Below are 6,000 nucleotides of genomic sequence, written 5' to 3'. Positions count from 1 at the left end.
TGCTATTTTGTTTCTAGTTTCTCCAAAGCATTGGAGATAAAAGAAAAAGGAGAAATAATAATATACATATTATTAATTGCTTATTTTAATAAATGCCTTGGAGGGAAAATATGGCAAGACTATGGTTTCTAGGAAAGAGATCATCATTGGAGGAGACACACTTTAGACTGAATGAGCAAAATGAATGAATTCCTTAGAGAAAGTGAATGTGCCTTCTTATATTTTGGCATGAGAACTATCTTCTGATAGCCCTTACACCAGATTCCTTCCCCTCCATTGCTGGCACACGTCAAAAGAGACAGCATTGATTCTTGAAGCACTCAGTTAATTTCTTTCCTTTTCAGACCTGCAGTGGATGCTCAGTTCTCTTCTTGCTCCAGTTTTCCTCCCCCTCCCTGCCGTCCTCCCCAGCTGATAGGAATGAGCTTCATGTGGTCCAAGCCACACTGGAGCTTTGGGTCTGCTGGGTGACCAGCTGCTGGGGCCCATTAATGAGAAACAAAATTCCCTTGGGAGGGAGTGAGGACAGCGATGGCTTCTGGGTCATGTGCTTGGCAGGACACAGGCTTGCCTGCAGTATTCCGGAAGAGATCCTAATGCTGTTTGGAATCATGCAGATGTTTTGGCAAGTGGCTACCCATTCTCCCACCCCATTCACCCAACCCAACTGGGGCTGTCTTACACTTCAGATGTGGGAGAGCAACCTGTGCACGTGTGTTCCAGCAATGTCTTCCAAAAGAACACGGTGTGCTTTTGTTTACTGACATTTGTTTATTTCTTTAAATCTACCTCTGTTTAAAAGTTATCGATTTATTGGAGGCCTGGGTGTCAGCATCTGGGTTAAGCACTTTATGGGTACTGGCTGGTGTAAACCTCACACAGAGGCATGGTTTCAAGGCACAATTCCCTTTTTCAGATGGGGAGGCTGATGCTGAAAGGGATTATTTTACCCGGGGTCACATTGCTAGGAAGTGGCTGGGTCCAGGCCTCACACAGCCCTTCTGTTAACCACAGCACTCTCTCGTCCCTTACCAGGGTCATGTGTTCATTGTAAATAATCAGAAAATGGGGATGGGGAAAAGAAATTTAAAAATATACCTGTAGATCACTCATAATTCTACTACCTACCCACTCATAATTCTAACCACTGTTAAATTTTTGGTTTCTAAAATCTGTGTGGGTGTGTATATTTGTATGTGTATATGTATATATCCGCTTATATAAACTGTCTTATGCATGTACCTCTATATTAACATGATTATAACTTACCACTTTAAAAATAAATAGCAAACAATAACTTCCCAGGTCAATATGTATCTATACTGCCGTGTTCATAATAGCGTAATAGTCTATGCATCATTTATAATGATTTATTTTACCGAATCTCTGCTACTGGACATGCACAATTCCCTATCCAATATGACAGGAATAAATATCCTGTGGTACTATTATTCACTATTTGAAATGATGCAGTGGATGTCTTGTGCATTGTCCTTTGAACTTTTCTTGTTATTTCTATAGGATAATTCCTAAAGTGGTATTCACCACTTACCAAAAAAGAACATTTCAGCGTAATTACATGGCCATAATCAGACCTCTGAAGAATATGCTTGTTGTGATTACCATTTAACCTGCCTCTCTGCTTGCTAGATTAGTAAATGCTGGTTGACCGGATAATAGGGTAGAGAGAGATTGAAGGTGTTATAATATGACATGATAAGTTCAACAATAGAAGTATATTCAATATATAGGACAGAGAGAAGACAGAGACACCTGACTGCACCTGAGCCTCAAGGGTTCCTATGCAGTTAGCCAGGTGAAAATGGGGCGATGAGCAGTTTATGCTTCTAAAGTGAAGTGTCCCAGGCCAAAGAATAGCCAGGAGCCATATCAGAGAAGGCCTGGTGTGTATTATTGACAGTGACAGGAGCTGCCTCTGGATTTGATACTACAGGTGATGAGGGGACCTTGGAAAGGCTCTGAGTGTAGAATGATTTGCATTGGAGAAGATCCCTTCTGGTCAGGGGATGGAGGATGGTTGTGTGGGAGACAAGTTTGGAGATGGAGACATGTTGGAAGGAGAGTACAGTTTTCCAGGTGTGAGATGATGGGGGTCTAGATGCATGCGTGCAGGGGTCAAAGAATGTTTAGATTTGGGGCCCCAACCTAGATCTGGAGCTAAGCTTACAGGAGTACATGAGCCCTGAAATTTCATCCAAAATTGTGCATGTATATAAGATGTTATTCACAGTCTTTACAATGGAAGGACGTGGATGCTGGGTGTCAACAACCTGTAGGTTTGCACCTGTTTGTTCCAGCCAGAGTGATCAGATTTTCAAAAGGATCTCTATATATGAGCAATCTTATTGACACGATAAAAATCTTCTAAAACTGGATTATGGTGATGGCTGTACAACTCAATAAATTTATTAAAAAATTCACCAATTTAGATACTTAAAATTGGTGAATTGTATGATATGTAAATTTTAGCTCAATAAAATTTTTAAAAAGGGGGTCACCATAGTCCAAGAAGATTAGAAGCCACTAAATTATATGTGCTGAATTAAGGTATGATGGTTATTTAATATGTCAAATTGACTAGGCTATGGGACCCAGTTGTTTTAGTTGTCAAAGACTAGTCTAGATGTTGCTGTGAAGGTATTTTTTCAGATATGACTTTTTTTTTTTTTTTTTTTTTTTAAAGAGACAGGGTCTCACTGTATCACCCAGGCTCCAAGCTGGAGTGCAATGGCTCAATCATAGTTCCATGTAAACTGGAATTCCTGAGCTCAAGTGATCCTTTTGTCTCAGCCTCCTGAGAAGCTGGGAGTATAGGCGTGCTATATTTCTTAATTTTTTTGTAGAGATGCCTGGCTAATTTTTTTATTTTTTATCTTTGTAGAGACAGGGTCTCACTATGTTCCCCAGGCTGATCTCAAACTCCTGGCCTCAAGCAATCCTCCTGCCTCAGCCTCCTGAAGTGATGAGATTACAGTAGTGAGCCATTGTGCCTGGCCTTTTTTAAATATGATTGACATTTATGACGAGTTGACTTTAAGTACAGCATATTACCCTCTATTATGTGAGTATGCCTCAGCCAGTGAGTTGAAGGCCTTAAGAGAAAAGACTGAGGTCCCCCTAGAAAGAAGGGATTTTGCCTCCAGTTTGCAATATAAAATCCCTGCCTGAGTTTCCGGGCTGCTGGCCTGCCCTGCAGATTTCAGACTTGCCAGTCCCGACAATCACATGAGCCAATTCCTTAAAATAAATTGGTCTGTGTGTGTGTGTGTGTGTGTGTGTATGTGTGTGTTGGTTCTGTTTCTCTGGAGAGCCCTGACTAACACATAAAGTAAATTGAAATATTTTGGTGCTTTAATTTTTAAAGTCCTCATCACAATAGAAAGCATATTCTGACCTACTGTTCACAGGTGTGTCATGGGTGGCCATTTGCACATTGGGCAGCCCCCATGTGGGCCTGGTCATTGTGGCATATATTGGGGTGAGTTAGGCAGAAATGTTGTGGGTCCTGGACCTACTCCAGGCATAGTTAGAGTCCTGGCTCCAGTGCACTGAGGGACGGTGGGCAGGCCACGTGGCCTGGCTTGTGCTGGAAAACAGGCAGGAGGCAGCTCACTGACCACTTCTTGTTCTGTGAAGGACCCCACTGAATCACGGGCGAAGACCATTCCCATGTGACTATGGCTGTCAGAAACCCAGCCAGCCTCCCTTGGCCTTCACTCTGAGTGTATATTTTGAAAGAGGCCAACCCAGTGGTGGTCAGCTGCAGCACTGAGTTTTATTAAGGGTTGGCCAGAAACCTCATAAAAATGACAGCCAGTCCCCAGATGAGCTCTGGTTCTCATCCCAGCTAGTGTCCATGACTCACTTTGTGTCCATCTTGCAGCTTTGCACTAGAAAAGCTAATGACTCCTTTTTCCTGTTTCAGTTTTTGCCGTGGCATTCGGGGTGGCCCTGCTTGACTGAGAGACAGCAGGAAGAATATCTAGGCAGACAGTTCTGGAGAAATGTCTTGGAGGGGTGGAGACTTCTTACCCAGGACAGATTAGGTCCACATTGGACTTTAATGATTTAATCTTTATTGAATGCCTACTATATGTCAGTAATTAATTGTGTTGGGTTTTGGGGGGTCTGCTGGTCAATACTCTTTTTTTTGTTGTTGTTATTGTTGTTTTTAGAGATACGGTCTTGCTCTATCACCCAGGCTGGGGGGCAGTGACATGATCATAGCTCACTGCAGCTTCGAACTCCTGGGCTCAAGCAATCCTCTTGCCTCAGCCTTCCCAGTAGCTGGGACTATGGGTGCATGCCACCATGCCTGGCTAATTCTTTTTAAAAAAATTTTTGTAGTAACAAGGTCTCGCTATGTTGCTCACATACAAGTTGTCACAAATTCCTCGCCTCAAGCAGTCCTCCCACCTTGGCCTCCCAAAGTCCTGGGATTACAGGCATGAGCCCCTGCACCTGGCCTACTGGCCCATACTCCTGATGTGCTTGTAGTCTTGCTATCAGAAGGAACAAAGGACAAAAGCATGTCCTTAGTGTCAAAATTGGCCTCAGATTCTATCTGAAAACAAAGAAAGGAAACAGGCTTTTAACCACCTCTCTGATTAGCCTACAAAAGGTTCCTCAGCTATGGTGCCTGAGAAAATCTTGACCAGAGACCCAGCCGGTTCCACATATTGGTGTTTTGCACTGTCTGGGTTCTAGGAAGATTTGTAGAAGGTCACAGAATGGTTTACTGGAAAGATGATGTAGAATTATACGTAGTTTCTGCTATTTCCTGGCACTTTGGCCTTTTGCAAGTCCTTATTCTTTTTGAGTCCGTATTCTCTCGTCTATAAAATCCTTTTTCTCGCGGTATTTTGGCAAGGGGCAGATGCAGTAATGGCCATAAAAGGAACCTGAATGGAGGTGCTGTGAGCTGAGCAGTAAGAGCCATATTTTAATAGTCTGAGAAATGCTCCCTGATCTTGGTAAAAGTGCATGATAATGAGGGAAACTGACCTTAAGCTGACTCTGTGCATGTATGTGTGTGTGTGTCCAGAGGGTGAGGAAGGGGGGCAACATTAGTGCATCAATATTTGCCTTGTCACATAGCCACCTGTGCCTAATGCTGCAATATGGCCTTACATGCTGCTATGGGATTTCACAATAAGGGCCACCAACTCCACCTGGAGAAGTCCTGAGAACCAGTGCATTGCTGTGGCAGCATGAAGCAGCATGCCATGAATTAAGGAAGAGAAATACATCCCATGTGCGTGGAATGTCAGCGACTTGGGAAGAAGAAGATAGAAGAAGAGGCTGGGCAGGGTATTTGGGAGTATTTGGGGGCTGTATGTGGTATGAGCTAGCTATTTTCAACACAGAAAATCTCCATTCCCTGTTGTCGATGGCTCCTTTAACCTACTAGTTGGTTTGCAAATGATCCTTACCTCCCGTGACCACAAGGGGAGGTGTGTGAGACCCTGTGGATCGCCCTGGGCAGTCATCCCTGCCCCCTGAAAAACTGCAGACGGATGCTGGTAGCATCTTGTGTTCACAAAGGTAGTGTTTAATGTTTATTTCTCTGGTTTCTCAGTCAGATCACTCTGGGTCACAAGGGACAGAAACCCAACTTAAAGTGACTGATGCAAAAAAACAATAGTATGTCATAACTGTGCAGTCAGTGGTTGGGGAGGAGGCAGGTGTAGCCTTGGCTTGAAGGTCCTGCGCAGTCCCAGGCTTATATCCTATTAAGATAACACCCGAGGAAAAAAGAGATTTTCCTTTCCAGTAATTCCTGCAAGCCTCATGAGATTTCTTTGTACCGAGCTGGAGCACATGCCCATCCCTGAACGCTCATGGCCTTAGGAGGATGGACTATGCTGATTGGCTAATCCTGGCTTATTTGTACTGGGATGGGAGCAGCCCAGCCCACTCAAACCTCTGTGGACTGAGAGCAAGGGAAGGGCAGCCTCCCAGAGCAAAACCTAGGTGCTG

The sequence above is a fragment of the Eulemur rufifrons genome, chromosome 7, assembly GCF_041146395.1.
Source record: "Eulemur rufifrons isolate Redbay chromosome 7, OSU_ERuf_1, whole genome shotgun sequence".
In the NCBI taxonomy this organism is placed as follows: domain Eukaryota; kingdom Metazoa; phylum Chordata; class Mammalia; order Primates; family Lemuridae; genus Eulemur; species Eulemur rufifrons.
This window is presented reverse-complemented; position numbering follows the sequence as displayed.